This window comes from Anastrepha obliqua, chromosome 5 (genome assembly GCF_027943255.1).
Source record: "Anastrepha obliqua isolate idAnaObli1 chromosome 5, idAnaObli1_1.0, whole genome shotgun sequence".
In the NCBI taxonomy this organism is placed as follows: domain Eukaryota; kingdom Metazoa; phylum Arthropoda; class Insecta; order Diptera; family Tephritidae; genus Anastrepha; species Anastrepha obliqua.
Window position 1 is genome coordinate 78,497,025 of NC_072896.1, and position 22,323 is coordinate 78,519,347.

At 37.1% G+C, this 22,323-nt stretch overlaps 2 protein-coding genes across 6 annotated transcripts in view; one reads left to right on the top strand and one right to left on the bottom strand.

Moving 5' to 3' along the window:
* LOC129246875 (uncharacterized) overlaps positions 1–22,323 on the bottom strand; it is a 316,754-nt gene that overhangs the window by 65,970 nt on the left and 228,461 nt on the right. For both annotated transcript variants that reach the window (XM_054885578.1, XM_054885580.1), the window contains exon 5: positions 768–829. The gene's annotated coding sequence lies outside the window, so the exon portion shown is untranslated. The remainder of the gene's footprint in view (positions 1–767; positions 830–22,323) is intronic.
* The window catches only part of LOC129246873 (protein eyes shut), a 306,316-nt gene that overhangs the window by 53,355 nt on the left and 230,638 nt on the right, over positions 1–22,323 (top strand). The window lies entirely within an intron of this gene.

A 22,323-nucleotide genomic window follows, 5' to 3' on the forward strand; every position in this document is an offset into this window, starting at 1 on the left:
GCCGAAAAGTAAACGGAAATTGGTAAAGGGAGCACGGCCAACCAAAAGTAAGAACTTAAAAATATATGAGTATTCCAACAAATTTTAGTTTGGAACTGTACACTAATATTACGAGTTTTCCAATTATAAATGAAAAGAAAAATATTTTAATAAAATTAGTTTTTCTGCAGCAGCAACGCGCGTCATAGCTAGTTCACTCTAAATAATAGTGAATTTTCCTGCAGGCTACGATGGCAGCAATTGAAATGCATTCACACGCTTACTCACTCAAAATACTACTCTGACGTTGTATTTCGTCTGTTTACACTTCCGTGAGTGCTTGAGTCTTGGATTGTCAAATAAATTATTTTGGGCTGCTACCGCTGTTGTTGACACAGTGTGTTCGTACAAATGTATTCTTTTTTTTAGTTTTATTTTTGCACAGCAAAATGAAAATATAACTGCTAAAATTTATTAAAATTGCTTTAGCGTTTTATGATGTTTTTTTCCTTCCGCATAATTTTTACAATCATAATTTTTCCTTTGTTTTAGTGATTTGCCCTGTTCGTGACGTTTACCTGCCTTTAATTTATTAAATGTTGAATTAAAGCCTTATTGCCATTTTTTATGAACACAAAAGTTGTATTTAATTTGCACATATCAGCACTTTGAATTACGTACTGAATGCATATGAATTAAAATTTACTATAAATAGAGCAGCTACATACATACACACATTACTACGAATATATATGTACACATATACTTGTTAACTTATACATACATACCTAATTGCGGTTCCTTAGTTGCACAAAGTGTTTTTGTGAGCGGGAGAGAAATGCTAATTTGGCTGAAAGAGAGAAAAAAATTGTTCTGAATATAAATGGTAAAATTGTAATTTAATTCAAGCTCATCTCAATCCCTTGAATTGTGTTTAAATTTAGTAACAAAATATGAATTTAAGAATTTTCAATATTTGTGGTATTTAGTGCAAATTCTTATACGAAAAAATATCAGGTTTTGGTTCTAAAGACTACCCAGGAATGGCCTTAGCTTACAGCTTTTTGTTCCATAGCTACATATATATCTACAGTAGATTCTGTTTTTATGCGGTATACGTTCCGCAAGAAACAGCATAAAAAAAACAGCATAAAAAAAGCTACCAGTTCTATAGTGAAACTATAGATACGTTTCAAAAGTGCTAAGAACCGCATAAATCTGAAATAATGTAATAAAATCGCATAAAAAGGGTAATCGTCCCATATTACAACTATAGATACGTTCCATAGACCGCATGAATCTGAAATAATTAAATAAAACCGCATAAACAAAAAATTGTATTTTTGAAAACTATATATTTATTTAAGAAACGTCAGAAACGAAAAATAAATTTACATCGTCAGAAATAGAATCAGACAATACCCTCATGTTGCGCATTCGTTTAAGATTTGGCGTAAAATGACTTCCGTCACTTGAGAAAATGTACACGTCTGATCTGGATGGTGAAGCAGGCGGTTCCATACTTGTGAGGTTAGCATTTTTGATGTAATCTGTGATGAGTTTTTGCTTAGCTGGCTTAGAATCTTGTTTATATGTACAATTCCCGATAGGTCGATATGCATTTTTAAATTAAAAAAAAAAAGCACTATTTCAAAACCGCATAAAAAAAACCGCATAATAGGACTATGTTTAAGTTCGTGCGGTTTTACAACAGATGGCGTAACTTGATTATTATTCCATCGATCCACATTTCCAAACATTCATTGGAGAGCTACTGTCGTAAGGCACAAACGTCAGTATAAGTTTTTTATTTGAAGCGTAAACAACACTATTTTTACCACACTTGAAAATGTCGAATTTCGTGCCAAATAATGTGTTTTTGCGGGGAATTCTTCTTCATTATTTTAATATGAAGAAAAAAGCAGCCGAAAGTCATCGTATCTTGGTGGAAGTTTATGGTGAGCATGCTCTAGCTGAGCGAACGTGCCAGAAGTGGTTTGCACGCTTTAAAAGTGGTGATTTTGGATTGGAAGACGAAGAACGCGAGGGTGCGCCGCCAAAGTTCATGGATACCGAATTGGAGGAATTGCTCGATCAAGATCCGGCTCAAACGCAAGAAGAGGTTGCAAAAACTTTGGGAGTTGATCAATCAACCATTTCCAAACGTTTAAAAGCCATGGGAATGATCCGAAAGGTAGGCCATTGGGTGCCGTATGAATTGAAGCCAAGAGACGTTGAACGCCGTTTTATGGCATGCGAACAACTGCTTCAACGGCACAAAAGAAAGGGTTTTTTGCATCGAATTGTGACTGGCGATGAAAAGTGGGTCCATTACGACAATCCAAAACGTCGGGCAACGTATGGATACCCTGGCCATGCTTCAACATCGACGTCGGCGCAGAATATTCATGGCCTGAAGGTTATGCTGTGTATCTGGTGGGACCAGCTGGGTGTTGTGTATTATGAGCTACTGAAACCGAATGAAACGATTACGGGGGATGTCTACCGACGACAATTGATGCGTTTGAGCCGAGCACTGCGAGAAAAACGGCCGCAATACGCCGATAGACACGACAAAGTTATTTTGCAACATGACAATGCTCGGCCACATGTTGCACAAGTGGTCAAAACATACTTAGAAACGCTCAAATGGGATGTCCTACCCCACCCGCTGTATAGTCCAGACCTTGCGCCATCCGATTACTATCTCTTCCGATCGATGCAACATGGCCTGGCTGACCAACACTTCCGTAATTACGATGAAGTCAAAAAATGGATCGATTCGTGGATTGCGGCAAAACCGACCGAATTTTTCACAAAGGGAATCCGTGAATTGCCAGAAAGATGGGAAAAAGTAGTAGTAAGCGATGGACAATACTTTGAATATTAAATTTGTAACCATTTTACGTCAATAAAGTTTCAAATTTCGAAAAAAAACCGCACGAACTTAAACATAGTCCTATTAAAAACAGAATCTACTGTATATGTTGTTGTTGCAGTTGTTGTTGTTCATGTTCCTTTTTCATATTAAGTTCAAATAATTACAGTGGCATAATAAGAAATAACAAAACGATCGACTTTAACATAGCCCATGGGCTCAAAGTCCCTGATGTTATTGCATTCCCCTCTTTTTCAGTTAGTACCAACCTTGAAAAGGCAGCTGCTAAAATTTCATGATATTCTATAAATTAGTTCGTGAGCTATTGTTCTAAGAGAGACGCTACGCTTGAAAAGTGTTATGGGAACTCTCTCCACCAAGAACAACAATAAAAAGGTGGCTGACTTTGCTGACTTCACACGTGGTTGTAGCGACACCGATGATGCACAACGCAGTGGATGTCCAAATAAGGCGGTAATACCATAAAACATCAAAATAATCCACAAAATCGTTTTGAATGATCGAAAAGTGAAGTTTCGTGAGTTAGCTGACATCGTAAAGATATCAAAAGAACAAATTGGCTTTATATTGCATGAGCATTTGACTATGAGAACGCTCTGATCAAAGTGGGTGCCGTGTTTGCTCACTGTTTGGTTCATCAAGACAGCGCACCCTGTCACAAGTCAATCAAAACAATGGCATGAATTGAATTTCGAATTGCTCCCACAATCACTGTATTCGCCAGACTTGGCTTCCAGTGACTACTGGCTGTGCGCAGACCTGGTGCTGGAGTCATTGCGTTGCTCTTGAGGTAAATTACATTGATGAATAAAGCTAATTTTGTACAAAAAAAAACGTGCTTTCTTTATTAGACGTGCCAAGGGGCATAATAAATAAACAGATTATTTTGGCACATAGTTTTTTTTTTTTGTTTTGTTCTACACCATCAGTACACAGCAAATAACAAGCTGTTTACGAGAATTCATTAAGAAAAAGCTCTCTGCATTGGAGGCAGCTAGATAAGAATTTGTGCACAGCTTTATGATCACTACCGTTTAAAATCGAGTTTATATTTCAGAGATCCAATGTCTTTTCACCAAAATGCTCACAATGAAAATTTGTAAAGACAGGACAGGTACCAATAACGTGCGGATTATTTTCTGGGACCCCCAAGGCCTTGCATTTAGATTAAGAAGCCCTCTCCTTGCACGAAAGATCAAACTTATAGCATAAGCAGACAAGTCGTCACTGCAATAGTTGATGTTTTTAAGTGATAGACCAGGATACGAATCGTGAGATGCAAATTTTTTTGGCTGAGTATAGGTCCACCTTCCCTTTGTGGAGTTTCTCCTACGCTCCTGCCACTTGAGTAGGGATATAGGCTTATCTGTTGTTATGATCGTTGCATTGTTAGTTTGACCCCATCCTTTTAGCGCGTACACTATTGCTCACTCTTCTGCCAATATATCAATGGGCGTCTCTGTATATAAAATTATAGCTGGGCATACTTCTTTGCTTTCGCGTACTATGTAAATGTGAACACCTTTCAAAGACAATCCCATTTTATTCCTTATGAAAGTTCAAATACTTCAGTACTGCATTTACGAATTTAATACCGAAAACTCACTCAAACCTGACCTTCTCCTCCACGTTGTTTTATCAAAGGAGCAATCAATGCGCAAACTTAGCGAATGCATACTCGAGCTTGCAATTACAGCCGGTGTACGCTTATGCACTTCATACACACATACACACGCACACTTATAGTCAGTGTGACGCTGCGGTTACACTACTGATTCCATGGTTTCCAGTAAGCAAACATCGAAAACAAGAATTGACTATATAAACTGGCAATTGATTGAAATTAAGTCGACTGTTGAATGTTGAAACATTCACGGCCACGCCTATTCAAATGCCGAGTGAGATAGATAGCGCGATGGAAGGAGATGACAGCGTGTGGAAACACATTGCTTTTTTCGTTTTTTATTTTACATTTTTATTGCAAACTATTGATTGCGAGCGACCACTTGTAATTGATGCGCCTGTACGTCTGCTATGGTCGCAGGGGGCATAGAGACACCACACAAGCACAAAAATTCATGCAGTCTTGTGTGTGTGTAAGTCACACTCACAATGCGCACAATGCGATGCCGCAAAACCGCCGTTGGAAAAGCTACAAAAGCCAATTTGAATATGACACATGGATGCTGAGGAGGTGTAATTGTGGTAACTGCGGGCAGGATAGGACATAAAAAGCGCGAGGTAGTGCAGGGGAAGTGGCAACTAATGCGGGCAACCAACAATGCAACCGATACGACCGATGTGGCCAATATTGACAATGCAACCGTTGGAGGTACTTGATTTCATGGCACACATACAGATGTGTGTATGTATGCGCTTACAAGAACAACGTTAAACAAGGGTTGTAACAACAATAACAACAAAAGTAACGAAAACACCATTACTTAGTTTGTAGTTTGTTGGCCGACTGCTTGCCCAGCTTGTATGTAGCATATGTTTGTATGTATGTGTGTATGTATGCGTGAATGCATGTAGAACTGTGCGTTGTTTACCTCTTAATTAACTCAGCAGCAAGCGAATGGCTGTTGACATGTGGCATGCGGTATGTTGCAGCTGTGTAATAGAAAATACACACACATACACATACACACTTGCCCACGCACATCAGCAAACTAACAAACAAACAAGCATAGAACGCTGAGTGCGTAAATACAAATATCCCAAAAGGTTTAACAGACTAAAAGGATTTGTGAACAGCATCGGGAACATTAGCAGCAGCAACAACAACAACAATAAGAACAGCAGCAGCAATCACCAATCCCATACACAACATTCGGTTGGCAAGAGGCAACACCATTTGCATTTGTTTGGGTATTATTGAGCCTAATTGTAATTTGCTCTGTCATCAGTCACTTGCTGCGGTGTAGCTAACAGCCAACAACCAGCAAACAGGAAGTAGGCCAGCACAACTCCTGAAATATGGTAGTACACACACACACACATATATGCTTACATGGGTGTCAACACTAGCACACATGAGTGATGGTAATCGAAAATCCTTGCTGTTGCCTTTTTTGTTTTTTGTTGTTTTCAAGCGGTTAGCCGCAGCAACTGGGCGTGGCAGTGCTGTTAAATAAGCGAATTTGTGCGGTTTTGACACTTTTACTAGAAACATGGTTCGAGTAAAAACTAAAGGAGGCGAAATGTGATTGACTAGCTGAACTTTATACTCTTAGCTTAAAACCCATATGAATTAACCTGCCGGTCGCAGAGCTGTTGAGAGTTTTACACGGCCATTCTGCATTAATTTTGTGAAAGCAATTAATTTTTTCCCAAATATTTTTGCAATGAATTTATAATAGATTGGAGTTTACGCTTGTTTTAATGGTTATTAAGTACATATATCTCAAGAGAAGAGAGGGGAATAGGACGATGTGAGGCAGCGAAGGTCCATCCATGTACACATAGATGGCTCAAAGCTCGAGGGTAAGGTGGGTGGAGGTATATAAGTACACTCGTATTCCGAAGGTCTGGGTGCCTCTCTCAGCTTACGGCTCCCCAACTCCCGGACACCAATGTTTTTCAGGTTGAACTGAAAGCAAACATTAAAGCCCTAACACTGGTAGGATATGATGCGAAGGGTATGATGAAAATGATGTCTACATTTCACTCACAGAAAGCAGTCGACAACGTCTAAGGTATTCATAAAATGTTGCACATCTCTTAACCAGATGACTGAGTCATTTCACCTAAGCTAAATATGGATTCGTGGTTAGTGCCACATCGAGAGGAACTACAAGATCGATGAACCAGTGAGACTTGACAGCAAGATAAGGTGTGACCAAGATGTGTTGTGCGTATATTATTACTGAATCGCCTATTATTGTCATTCTGTCCAAGCCCAAGTCCAATTTTTTGCAAATGCATTGCTTTAACGAGCTCCTTCTACGGATCTACAGGCGTATTCCGCATATCGAAGGATGTTTGTTCGCACGTAGTCGTATTTTGAATAAGATTTGTTCTTCGGAGCACTCTGGGTAGTAAGGGCTGTTCTGTGTGGAACCCGTAGGTACGCTTTCAAGCAATCACATCCAGTAAGCAACTGCATGATGAAAAAATCGATTTCTCCGTGTTTTCGCTTAATCCACCGCTCAATGTTTTGAATCAGTTCCACCAACCTTTCTCAGAATGCTCCCACCCTATCTGTCATTCTGTAATGGTTCGTAGTATGTCTTCTTTCTTCTCTGCTCAATGGTGTTATATAGTCGATCTTTCTCAACCGCGAGAAGATTGGTAGGCACCATTCCCGTGGATTGCATGGATTGCGTCATCTGAGGCAGTACGATATATATATATATATAATTTACGCGTACACCCTTTTTGGGTGTTTGGCCGAGCTCCTCGTCCTATTTGTGGTGTGCGTCTTGATGTTGTTCCACAAATGGAGGGACTTGCAATTTCAAGCCGACTCCGAACGGCAGATATTTTGTATGAAGACAATTTTCATGGCAGAAATACACTCGGAGGTTTGCCACTGCCTGCCGAGGAGCGACCGCTATTAAAAATTTTTTTTCTTAATTTTGGTGTTTCACCGAGATTCGAACCTACGTTCTCTCTGAATTCCGAATGGTCGTCACGCACCAACCCATTCGGCTACGACGGTAGTGGCTATTCTGTGTATGGTTAGGTGTTTAATGGAGAAAATGATCTTTTACGGGAAAAGTTTCCGGACCGCGTTATCTCTCGAAGAGGTGATCACAATTGGCCACCGAGATCTTGTTATTTAACACCTTGTGACTTTTTTCTTTGCGACCACGTGAAAGAGAAGGTCTACGCCAACAGCTCAGGGTTAATTCATGACCTCAAAGATGGAGTTCGTGAGGATATCGAGGACGTAGGGCAGCCACTTTACAATTCGGTTATGGAAAATTTTATGAAAAGGGTATTGTCCTGTAAGTGTGGTCGTGGTGGTCATTTGCTTGACGTTATTTTCCACTATTAACGGCATACCTTCCTCTTTATAATGAAATAAACATCCGATCATTTATATTAAAAATATGAAAATAACTCCTTTTATTAAACACCAAATACTTTAAACTTGCAGTTTATTAAGCCCAAATTCAATGATCTATAAAACTGCATAACCGAATTTTTTTAATTTTATACAAACTTCGAAATTTTGCTTAAATGGTTTTTGTTGTTGTATTAACTACATTTTCGTACAGAAAATTACAAAATAAATAGTCAAAGCTTGTCAATATTTGTGTACACTTTCTCTTGTTTCAGTCCCTTTTTCTTTTTTCACATTGCTAAAAGTTTTGATTTAAGAAAACACATTTATTATTGTACCCATACACCTTAAGGTCCTCTAAAAGCTATTAAAAAATCAAATTAAACAGCAATTTAACAAACAGCAAAATATTCAGCACACAATTCAATCTTCGCACAGATTTAAAAATCCTCTATTCCTCTCTCTACGCGTCACCTAAACACTAATCCCACTTTTAGAATTCCATCGAAACAAACAAACAATTGCAACTTAAATCTGCGAAATATTACCAGTAAAGAAGTGAAAATAAACAAAATGATCGGCTAATGCGAGCAAATGGCGAGAAAAACAATTGTGTGGCCAATAAAAACAAACAAATAATGAGCATTCTGCAGGCCATGGCAAAGGGCGGAAGTCGAACGTCAAGGATATGAGGCTACGTAGTGTGGGGCGATGGCAAGCGGAAGGACAAATTGTCAATGGTGTGGGGATAAAAAAATGAAAATATAAGCAAACACGAAATATACTTCAAGTGAGGAGAAAGCAAAGGCAAGGGTTATGGCAAATGGAGCGGGAGGGGTGTGAGTAAGTAGCAGATAAACGCGAAAGTGCGCAGAGGATTTTAAATTAAACTGGCAGCTTAGTGAAGAGCATAGACCCGCATGCCCTGCAAGGAAGAAAATTGGGACTTAAATGTACCTATATCTGCACACACATATTCCCTGTAGGAAAATGAGCTGGCACCGAACTGGTGCGCTTTTAATGAATTTCAAGACATGACTAGCTCGCACTCGTTGTCGTTTTTCTATGTAAGCAGATCAAGAATTTACACGGCGCCATCTTTTCAGCGTACCAGTTGTTCTCGCTGTATTCCTGCTTTGATAGTTAAGCAACATTGACAAATTATTCTCAATTCATCGAGAGCCAAGTGTATATCAAATAGGGAAATTAGTAAATACTTTCTTCATTTTTAATATTTTTTATAAATAATAAAAAAAATTAAATAAAAATCATTAAAACTAACAAATTGTCATCATCAAAAATTTAGAAAAACAGTCTAAAAAAAAATTTAAAAAATTAATAAAAAAACTATTAAAGGATACAAAGAAGAACGTTCAAAAAATGCACAAAATATCATAAAAAAATTATTAAAAATTAAAAAACAGACATTTAAACGAAAGACTAAAAAAATGACTAAAGAATACACAAAAAAAAATTAGAAATATGCATTAAAAATTATTAAAAAAACAAATTACAAAAAAAAAATTTAAAAAAAATTAAAAAAAATTTCGTCACAATTACTTGGTAGACGGATTGTTTTCTTTTAATTTCGATTTTTTTTAACAATTATTTATCCGGTTTTTTCTCGAAAATCTGAAAAATATTTCTTGAGGCCAACTGTTAATTAAACTATGAATAGTACTTGGAGATTGGAGGTGATGATCGCCGCAAGGGGCTTCTGGAGAAACGGGCTCCACGCAAACAGCTATAGCTTTTACAATTATTAATTTTTTTTTTTTTTAATTTTGCTAAAGTCAAGTCGAAACATGATGTATTAATGCTATGTTTTTATTTCTGTAAAAACCAAAAAAAAAAATTGAAAATCATCATATTTTCTGGCCTTTGACTACTCCTAACCCCTTAAAAAAATCGTCTAACTTACTATTTAAAGATTAATAATGCGATATCTCAGTGAAAAATAAAGATATTTAAGCAAACTCAACGGCATTTAAAAGAGGAAGACTTTTACTTTGAAATACTATGTTTACTTTTTTGTGAAGAGCAAAATCTGCGTAGCTACTTAACCTCAAAAATGGGCAAAAACAGCGTTTTTGCACTTTTAGGTTAGGATATCTCAAAATCCTGACGTGATAGAGCAATTTAAACCCCGGATTCGGATTATACGCAAAAAATTACTTCGAAAATGACCCTACACTTTCCTAGAATAATTATAATTATCGAAAACAAAACCAAAAGCTCTCCCAATGAAACCTGGTGAAGTACATAAAGAAGTACTGTGCAAAATTTTAAATAAAAAATTACAGTAAATTTTTCTTTATGTCATGCACGGACTTCAAAAATAAGAAGTTTGAAACAAGTTGAACAGGCATAGAAACCCAAATAAAGCAATGGACGCTCAAATACCTATAGATTTGTCAGTTTCACTCCAAGCAACTTAACAAAATATCCTTTTTTTATTTTATTGAAACATTTATTTACATTTCATGACCAATATCCTTGAGATAATGTGCATTTCTTTAAGAAAAACGCAAAAAATTTGAAATTCGGAACCCGTTCCATTCCATTCTGAGTCCCCACTAGTTTTTCTTATATACTTCGATCTCTAAACACAGAAAATTACAAGAATAAAAAATAAAAACAATTTAATAATTTCATTTTTTAAACATTATTTAAAAAGAAAATTTTTTTATGTTTAGTAAATTTTAAATAATAAAATATTCTCTTGTGATATTTAGCGCTTGCTCCAGTGAATTACTACGACTCGTAGGAAAGCAAAAATACAGTATTATTTTAAATTAAAAAACAAAATAGTTAGAAAAATTATTTCGTATGAAAATCATTTCGCCTGAGCCATTTCTGCTCCGATAATACTTCGCGCTTATTCATAAAAGCAAGGCCTCGAAATGTCTCTACATCAGCATCACCTAGCTGATCAGCTTGCAGCCTAAGCTGCGAACAGATGTGTAGAGAATAAACTGAAAAAAAAAACATATTGTAATAGGGCCAGTAATTTTCTAACTATTTACTGGCGAAGACAACAGTTATTATCATTCACCTTACGTACATATAAATATATAAGGTGGCACAAAATGAAAGATAATTTATAACTTTTGCAAATGACGTCATATTTGACACTTGTGAACTAGACAGCTACAGTATCCAAACAGGCAAGCAATGGAGCGCGTAAAAGTCAAAATGAAGAGTTTCATTACTGAAAAAAAATTTTTTTATGTAGTAAAAAATTTATTCAAAAACAAAATTGGGTGATTACAATAAATTTGCGCCACATTGGGTATAGAATATCTTCAAGTGAGTAACTTATAATTTAATAAGGTATTGATTTATATTTTACAAAATTTCGAATGCGTCACAAGAGCTCATTTTTATTCAATACGAAAGAAACAAATCTAATCATCGTCGCACTAGAAGAAGCAGGCATTACAAGTGGACGCGAGGAAGCGAGCAATTTTTCGTTTATTTACTTTACAGCTTTGGCACTGTCACCAGAGAACTTTTAAAAACTCTTTTTCAAAACTCAATTGCACTAATACAACTTAGCGCCTTCTGATTCCTTAAAATTTCTCTAGTCACATTCTAGAGCCAGATGTCACTACTCCTTCCCTAATTCTAAACCAGTAATTTTTTGCACTAGTTCAGATTTGTTCGCTTTGCCCAGTAGTGTAGTTGTGTTTGAATGGAATCTTTTGTTTAAACTACAAATGTGTACGTTTAAGTGAATACAAACAAGCAACTGTATTTTTCTTTTATAAGTGTATATGAATGTAAGTGCATCTATGTATCTAAGTCTGCGTGCAAGCTGTCGCTGATGCTATATTTGTGTGTTTATCAAAAGCATACAACTTGAATCCTCAAGATAAATACATACAACTGTACAAACACGCGCAGCCACACTCCCACATACACTCGCACGAGCAGCCAGCCGTGTACACAGAGGCCAATATGTAGGCAAACATACAGCATATCCGCATTAACTTGCAAGTAGCATCTTAGAAAATAGCACAACAACAATGGTGGTAATAGTAGCTGAAAAGCGACAGCTGCTGCAACCACTCAAGCGTGTATTGGCTTCTAAGCATCTCTACCTACACAACTACACATTGGACTGAGTCGATGAAGTGCCGAGGTGGCGAAGTGAGGAAGGGGTGGTGCGGTCGAGTGCAATGCGATTTGCCAAGCTTTTAAAGTGGAGCGGCGGGCAACAGCTGATGGACTAGCTAGCCGATTGTGTGTGTCGACGTTGAACAGCAGCGAAAATTACACGCGTCAGTTGTGCGCGACCCCGAAGAAGGTCAGCCAAGTGGATGCGAAGGCTATGAAGGATCAACGGAAGCAACGAAAGTGTAACTCAAGTAAGCTTCAGCTAAGCTAAGCGGAAAAACCCGCACTATATACACACACACACATATGTGTTGAGCACGAATCAGCAAGTGATGCGGGCGGTAAGTTTTGCGGACCACTAGCCAAAGGAGCAGCCGTCAAGCGTTAGCTGTTGATTTTGTTGGCACTGCTAATGATGTTGGCGCACCATATTTGAGCTTAAAAAGCATAAAACCAACGAAGCTTATGCTTCCGCAGATAATTTGGCAGCAATACGCTTCTGCATATATTTGCTATACTTTGTTGTTTTTTCAAAGTTTTTGTTTCACTCACAAATACCCGCAAATGGCACACTCGATTCATATCACTGATGGACTGACTTGCTGATGTTTAGGTTGGGGTATGAGCTCGAATGAAGAGGCTTGAGGCTGTACGCTTCCGCTTGTCTCAGCACTCAGCGGCACAACTAATAGAAGTACGTGTGTATGTGTGTACGTGTGTATTTATGTAGTATAATATCGCCGTCCAAGCAATCGTTGAGCTTATGAGTTTTTTTCCACACAGCATTCTTCAAAAGCGATTTGCCACTTGAGAATGGCTAATAGTGGCATAAATATCCATTAGTACACTTGTGTTGTGTATGTGTGTGTGCATCTGAATAATGTGTACGTAAGCTTTTGATACAAATAATAACATTTCAAAGTCATTAATTTTAGAATGATATATTTATTTTTTTAGTACCTTTTCACGCATACATGCACATCATTCTATGGTCACAAACAAAACCACAAAAACTGGCCTTAGAAAGGGTTGAACTTTACATATGTACATACATAAGTATGTGTTGATTAGAGTGTCTCACCAAAAAAAAAATTGGAATTTTTCCACTGGAATCATAAAATTTATTATGTTTTAAGACCTCAACCAAAATAAAATCTATTAAAATATTAAGATTTGTGGTACAGCATCGATGTGAAAATATATCTAGGAATAAAGTTTTTTACGAATAAAATTAGTTTCTAGAAATATATTTTTCCAAAAATCATTTATCAGCAGAACCGAAATAATGAAATTTGAGATAAAAAAAATTGGAACGTGAACAGGATCATTTTTCAATTAACAAAAATGGCCTAAATTTGCTAAATCGGTTAAAAGTCTAAATCGTCAAAGATTTGGCGAAGTTATGCAGGTTTGAACACATTTTAAGAAAAGTCAAAATCAACATCGAAACTCCGTCGATAAAATTGTTTGAAAATTTTCAAGATTAAACTCTTCTATTGTAAATTTTAGCTCAGGTCAAGTTGACTTGGCTGGCTGAAAGCCATCACATATATCTATTGGCCCTTAGTGTTACCAGATGGAGCTACACCTTTACGTTTGTTTGTATGGTAGTAGACTTCTTGTAATATGTCTGCCTCCTCTGCGAATCTACGTTGAAGCCCAACCCCGATAGACATTCCAACTTCTCATGTTGTAGAGCTCCTAAGCATTTCATGCGTGGCCTAGCTAATGCAGTGCAAGAACATAGAAGGTGTTCTAGCGTTTCCCTCTATTCCAGTTCATTGCAAAATTTGCAGTTATCGTTGATTGTCATTCCTAGTATGCGTGCGCCGCTAACAAATTGCGGTCTGTCAGCATACCTTAGATAGTTCTGCTTTCCTCTCTAGACAGAGCTTGCACGAATCTGGCGTATTTATCTGCATTCTATGCACGCAGTTTTGCAAGTGGCTAGTTTGTTCCACCTCCTGTCTATCCGCATTTTTAAGTTCGCAACGATGGCATTGTGTATCGCATTTAAAGGCTTCAGTATGTCATTTTCTTGTTCAAATGGTACGTAAGCAGCGCTTTTGGCAATCTCATCTATAATCGTTGGTTGCAATGCCAATACCCAATATATCATATGTGCAGTCGTCTGTCTGCGGTCAGTCTCTCTAGGGCTTCTATGCTTTTAAGAACATTTTGAGATGAAGTTTTATATGAGTTTATTGCCTTTATCGCCGCTTGTCTATAAACGTACATTATTTATTTCGGAGCAAATCTTAGCTCAAGTTTCGGGAAAAATATTTCCAAAAACTCGATTTTTGAAGGTATTTTCAAATCGTTCTCAAAACTCAATAATGTCTTTATATTATATTTTGGGGGAAATAAATTTTATATTTCCCTTAGCACTTTTTTTGGCGAGACACCCCGTATGTATATACTCGTATGCTACCATATTATATTATATCATATTTTTAAATAGTTTTTCTCGACACTTTAACATCTTAGGAATTTTGTTTCGACACTAAATCAACAACGCGTTGAAATTGCTAAAAGTATTAATCATCATTAATACTTTGTTTGCTAACTGATCTGTGCGCTTTGCGCGGTTTATCACCTTCTGGTATGAGAATAATATTTAAGTATAATTGCCTGATTTTACTTATTTATTTATTTTGTTTATTCGTCTATTGTCTATGATTACAAGAACCTTCGGGATATTCAACAAACCACAAAATGCATCAAAGACTGAAAGGTATGTCTATTGGCGAGTACCGAGCACCGTAGAATGGTTGTTGTTGTTGTTGAAATAGTCCTAGTTAGCGACCAGCACCGTTTTAATACCACTGTTCTCGTGTGATGATGTTCTGTTTTTTTGTTTTGTTCTTTATCTCGATATCTGCGATCTCATTAATTTGCTGTAAGAAAGGCTTACCGAAAGAGCTAAGTCGTGCCCTAGCTAGCCTTGGACTGTCACATAAGTAGTGGAAAAGACTTTCCTTCACCCCTTCCGCTTGCCATCTTCTGCAGATGGGATTGAAAGGGAGGTTGAGTCGGGCTGTATGATCCCCTACTTGCCAATGGCCTGTAAGGGTTACAGTGATGCGTGAAATGCTTGGTCGAGAGCATCTTAACAGGTATTTCGTTCTTTGGATTTTGTACGACGGCCATGTATTTTTTGTTGTAATACATATAGTTAATTACTTTCATCTTCTTTCGGCTAAAGCTTAATAGTGCGAAGCAATGGATACTTTTATTGTGTTGAGTGGGGTGGCGACTGCCACCGCCTCTGCTATGTCTAGTGTCGAACCTTTTCTTGCTAGCGCATCCGCTATCTCATTGCCTCGTATGTTCCTATGACCGGGAGCCCATATCAGAGTAATTTAAAGCTAATGACTAAGCAATTATAGTCTTCTCTACACTGTAAGACCAGTTTGAATGGAATAGAGTTAGAGTCTAACGCATTGAGCAGCTGTCTAAGAAGATAGCTACTCCTGCACCATCTTCCTTGTAGAGTTTCAGTAATTTATTTGCTTCTCTGATCTCTAACAGGATCAACTGGAACTGGAACAACTGACATAGGCAGGAAGTCGAATTGACTGAGATAGGTTGACTGACTCCGAATGGAAGCCACCTCCCACACCACAGTTCATCTTAGAACCGTCAGTGTAGAATTCAATATCGTATCTTCCAATCACCTTCCCTTCTCGGTGCAAAACGTACCGTAAAGTCTTTCTTGAAGTTAAGGTCGGAGACTGTGTAGTCTGATTTGCTTTTGAGCAGCGAAGGTCCTTATAGGAGAATCTAAAAGATGAGGTAGTACATTGACCGCTTCAGTAGGACTGGGGCCAGGCGCTCCTGTAGTTAAGATACACGTTGTTCTTTGTATCTTGTTCAGCTTGGTTTGGTTGTATTTCTTTTGTATTGCGAACCACCAGACTAGTGCCATATATGTTAGTATTGGCCTTTCAATGACTGTGTAGGCCCAATCGGATAGTTTCGGTTGGGGACCCCATTTTTTACTCAACATTCTCTAACACGTGCAAACTGCTATATTCGCTTTTTTCACTAAGATAACACTTAAGTATTGTGCCTGTTGGGTTAGTATGAGACTAATGCCGTTTAATTATGGATGACTAAAGTTTGGTATCTTGGTTTTCTTAGTGAATAGCATCAGTTTAGTTTTGCTCGGGTTTACACTTAAACCACAGTCTGTGGCCCAATTGCTGAGTAACCCCAGAGATCCTTCCATTATTTCACTGATTATGGTTGGAAACATGGTTGGTAGGATGGTAGTGGATCGGAGAATTAAAGAGTTTGCAGAGCGAATCGAATAAAATTTCGTTGTGCCTTTGAGTATATTTGAGTGAGAGGCATAAATTGAATTCCAAGCCAAAAACGCATATTCGAGCTTAGAGCGAACTAAGGAGTTTTATACAATTTTTCTAGAGTAGGGATTTGTATAATCCCTCGCATAGCACTTCAGAAATGATAACTTAGCATAAGGCATCTCCAATATCTGACTAAGATGATTTACAAATGTGAAATCGGAATCTCTCTCTAGAAAAGAAATCTCTTTAACTTTAAAAAGAAACACATTTCATAAAGTACAAGACGAAAGAACAACATTCAGAGTTTTTAAAAAGGTGGCATGAAGCAATTCTTCACATTCAGTGAAAGCTTATTTTGGACACTCCAAGCGCCAATTGATTTTAAATATTGCTGTACTAACAGATGTACTTCGAACAGATCTCTCTATCCACCAATTGGAGTTTGAGGGTCGTGCTAGGGCAAACTCTCCAAATAGGTAGGATTGGATCGAGGGGAAAATCTGCGCCGAAGTTTGCATCTCTGTATTCACTGACGGTTCCAAGATGGAATCAGGAGTCGGAGCAGGGGTTCTCTCCAAATGAGTCAATTTATCTATCTGCTTTAAACTGCCGAACACTGCTAGTGTTTTTCAAGCAGAAATCTTTGCGATCCTGCAGGCATTGAAAATGCTTAGGGAACGCGGTAGCGAGGGAGATATTAACATTTTCTCTGATAGTCCAGCCGCGATTAAGGCTCTGACGACACCATGGTGCAGAACGAAATTTGTAAACTCCTGTAAGGAGGAGATCAAATCTCTTGGGTGTGCAGGTAACATTTCTCTGATCTGGGTTCCAGTACATAGGAACATAGAGGGAAATGAAATTACTGATGAGCTTGCCAGGAAGGGGAGTAAATTGGCCTCAGAGATCTCCTACCGGGTCATAGGCATCCCCCTGACAGTTGTTAAAGAGGAACTGCATAAATTATTTCTCAGGAAAGCGCAGAAAAGATGGAGCTCCATTTCTTCATGTGCTATTTCGGAAACTCTTTGGCCCCAGTACGATATACGAAGGACTCAGAAAGTCTTTTGGACTCCTCGCCATTCAATTTCCAAACTTGTAGCTATGTTTACGGGTCACTGGACGATCGGCACATACGCGCAAAAGTTAGGGTTACCATTCAACCCCCATTGTAGAAGCTGTGGGGACCTTCCAGAGAGGGAGACTGTAAAGCATTTTCTCTGTAAATGTTCGGGTTTGGCAGTTAGACAACGAAAGTCACTGGGTGCCCCTTTCTTCGACAGTCTGGGGCAGTGCGCCAACCTAAATCCAATCAATCTCCTCCATTATATCAACAGCTCTGGCTGGCTTTAGATATCTGCCTGTTGGACGTCTCATAATGGTATCGAAACGGCGCTTTAATGCTACATGAGGAGTGACACACGGGCACTTCAATCATTTCATCTACTTACCTAAAGAAGTATCCGATTGGCAAGTTACTTTACTAAACAGATTCAGATCATCAACATAGAGTAAAAACTTACAGTGACAAAATAAAATAGGACCAAGAATACTTCCCTATGAGACAGGGCGACACGTCGACTTGGCAACCATTCCTAAGTGCAGAGACCCAATACTGTGAAAATACCACTAGACTGGTAAATGTGCAGCGCAAGCAAATAAAACCATGTTGACGCGGGTCTGTTGTATTTTATATGGTAAACAGTAGTTTATTGTTGACTAAGCTTTCAACGAATTGTTGTATTGGAATGATGGACGCGAGCTTTCAGCGGTCAATAAGTGCACCCGTAGAAAGGGAAAGGTTAAAAATGAGATTTAATGGCACGTAGATAGACGAGCTAAAATTTTGAAAAAAATTAAGAAAATCCCATCCCGGTCAATTTTCAATGCCAATTGAAGAGCAGCAATGCCATTAATGATATCTATTTCAGTCACAGATATCGAACCAGTTTCAGCAGTTCGCGAAGCATTATTATTGAAAGGCGTGTCAGAAACCTCAGAGAAACTAAACGAAAATCGACTTGAAAAAATCTGCGAACATAGCTACGAAGTCGCATAAGCTCTTTGAGCAAATATTATTGCAAGTCTTGCACGCTGGAGTATTTGTAGATTCTCTTTTCGAACGTATTGTTTGTACATCCAAAACGCTTTAGGATAGGATTTGAATTCTTCTTCGAAACGCAGTACATATCAATTATATAGAAATTCGTCAAGAACTTTGAATTTATTCATATAATATTCATACTCAACATTAACAATTAAGCATTCATGAAACGACTGTTTGGCGAATTTCGCCAGTTGACAAACTCATGGCGGACACTTAAATGATGTAATTTTTCACATACGAATATAATTATTAAGAGCCGAATTTTGTATAAAAATAGTAACTAAAACTTGAGAGAGTATAAATTTTTACATTTTTTATTTTAAAACAACACCTAGATACGTCTTTTGAATATAATTGAATAGAATTGAATTACATATTCTCCAGAACATACATGTATATTTCAATTTCTAAATCACCGCTTTTTAAAAAATTAATACATGTAATCAGTAAATCATGCCAACCACCCATAGGTTGCACTCCTCCAATTAAACTCGATGGATGAGTGTATAATTTTCATATTAAAAAAGATTAAATGCACGTTTATTGCTTACAGTAAAGTGTAAATTACAGACATTGAGCCAACACGCGATGTAATTTTAAAATTTTAATAACAGAAACAAATATGTCAATTTCAACAGAAAAAATAGGCGGTGAAAAATGTCCACTATATCTCTCATCCAAACAACATCCCAGTAAACATATAGGAGAGACTCAGAATTTGCGAGCCCGAAAGGAGTTCAACCAAGTAAGAAATAAAAGAATCAAGAAAAAAAAATACTTTAATACAGAAAGGATAACCGTATGATTCAAATGATGAGCCAGTACTCTCTGGAAATCACAAAATATTTGGTTGGGTAAAAAGAAATACATATTTTCTCGGTAGATGGCTGTGGTGATCGACATCTTGTAAGGTATCCATGAAACAATTTAAAATTTATGCTCATTGTGAAGGTGATATTTCACACTAAAAAATTATTTTACTGTTTTTTTTCATTCCATTTAGTTGTGAGTTACAGCTTGCCAAAGATTGGAACTCAACAAGAGGAAAATTCGACACATTTTACAGTTTTTCTTTGATAAAAGCGAAAAGCGAGCCAGGGCACTGAAATATTAAATGGTGTTTATGGTGCCTGTTATGGAAATTGCAAAAGTTAATTACATGCAATTTTTGTTTCATCAATTTCGTTCAGGCATTTTTTTATGTTACAAAAAATTTCGATAATGTCGAAAAGGTCGATAAAATCACAGAAGTAATCGCAGTTAACCGGCATGTAGTAGAATTGCCTAGGAGCTAAAGATCGATCATAAAACACCTGCGCAAAAAAAAAATAGTAAAAATAATGGATTTTTCCCCCGAAAATTTTAACTTCACAGTTTGTATCCAAATTTTCTCATTGATTTTTTTATCAGTATAGTTAGTTTTATACGAATACAGCCCGCGAAAAATATAGTAGCAAAACCTTTTCGCTATTTACTTTTCTTTTGTCTTTATAATTTGAACTTTCTTTTTACTATAATTTACTTCACGTAATAAGAAATTAAGGGCAAAGTGAAGTGGAGTGAAACTCTTTTTCTCGGCCGCCATAGCGCTCAATTGACATAAACTGTGTTTTTGACGTTTCCTTTTGAAATGAAGATTCCATATTCTTTGGCAAAAGTAAAAAAGTGACTGGTTATTTCGAATAAAAATTATTTGTGACATATAAAAATGATGCAATTGTTTTTTTTTTTTTGTTTTTAAGGCCTTTCTTTTATATTTAGTATTATCAATTACCAAACCTCCGAGTGTATTTCTGCCATGAAAAGCTCCTCATAAAAGTATCTGCCGTCGGAGTCGGCTTAAAACTGTAGGTCCCTCCATTTGTGGAACAACATCAAGACGCACACCACAAATAGGAGGAGGAGCTCGAGCAAACACCCAAAAAGAGTGTACGCGCCAATTATATATATTTATATATAGATATTATAAATTAACACACATTTTTTACAGCTCTGCAACTACGATTATTAAATATTACCTTGTGTGCTTTTTATTTATTAACGCGTAAAAATTTCCCGAAAAAATATAAAATTTCTAAAGTAATAAATTACCAAGGTAAAAGTGCTACTTGAGCAATATATGTCAGCGAATTCCAAAGTGAAACTTCCACCCTTATTTGTATCGATTCATTTTATAACAGTATATAAATTAATGTTTAAAACTTTGCACAAGATTTATAAAACTTTGAAAAATATTTATCCAAAATTTTTAATCTGAATTTTTAGAAACAAATTAGCTACGCAGTTTTATAACCCATTGAAATTGAAGTTTCCTAAAACCCTCAGGCTAAAAAGCCCATTGTAATTAGAGCTCTGGAAAGAGGGTAGATAGTCAAGGAGGGAAGGAGAAAAGAATCAGGTAGCTAGTCCTGTGAGAATTTTCCAGATTATTTGGCAAATATGTAAATATCCTCCAGTTTTAGATAACGAATTTTACTCATTCTCACGACATGGGAACCCAAAACTCTTAGCCTTGCTCTAGCAAAGGCAAGACACTCACAGAGAAAGTGCTCACTGCTATCCGCCTCCCTTATTGGGCACAGTGGGTCCTCAATGATTTCAATCGCGTTCATATGCTGGCCCCATGAATTGTGTCCTGTATAAATACCGACCATGAACCGCACGTCTTTCCTTCCAAGTTTTAGTAGAAAGTTTGAAAGTTTTCTATTCGAACTTGTCACAAAACACTTTGCAGTTCTGCAGCGGTCCTTTGCTCTTTATGTAAATTGCATACATAATCGCATACATATAACCCATTCAATTTTAATATAATGACTTTAATATAGTGACTTAAAATTCTGATTGATTTTGAAGCAGCACAATCAGGGAAAAATATGACCAAAATCAACCAAATCAAGCTTTCACTTTGAATGGAATCCAAAATAAGTTGTTCATGTAGTCAATAAGACTCATAAAAGAGCCTAAAGCAAATGTCCGATATGGGCCGTATATGACGACTGAATCATATATGTCGACTTGTATTTAAATCGGTTCAGTTACTGGCTTCCACGGACGACATAGACATTATTTCAACCTCGCTACCTAGTTTGAAGTCTTCGAAAGTGTAGAAAGAGCAGCAAAAGGTATGGGCTTACAAAGAAATGAAGCCAAAACTAAAACGCTTTTTTCAACTTCATCGGACTCTGTCAGATACAATGTGGGTCAAATACTCAAAATCGGTGATTATGGTTTTGAAGTAGTGAAGCAATTTAGATAGCAAGGAGTAACCATTAATCTTGACAACAAAATTTCTATAGAAGTTGGGCACAAAATTCTTATGGCGAACCGCAGCTGTTTCTATTTGAGCAATCACCTGACAGAGAAGAAGTGGCCAACTCCCGCTCACTATAATAGAGGCACTAACTAAATAAGAAAAAATAATAACAAGTATAGGAAAATTTGTTTTGTTTTACATTTATTATTTTAAAGCTTAATAGTTCGTGTTGCCACCTTGTTTATAAATTACTTCGTGAATAAGTTGATGAATGGAATTACATAAATTCTGCAGATGTGGCGCTTTTAGAAAAGCCCTTCGAACGGAGGATTTTCTGGCTGCAACATTTGTCATTTCTTTCATTTTTGCAGTTAAAAGGGCGTAATTTGATGCAATCCTAAGGATTTTGCGGATTTCCTTCGGTCATCGCAATTCTGCCATGGTAGTTCTTACCATAGCAGGCACCTTGTTTCACGTAAAGATCCACAATGTGTGGACTTCAACCAATCTTTTTGGCAATTTTGATATTTGAAATTCTCTCGATTTGTCCTTTTTCGCCATCTGCTAAACCTTTTTGCTTTCCCATATTATAAGAATTAACCGTAGATCGTTCTTTGTATCAAAAATGATACATTTCATATTTTA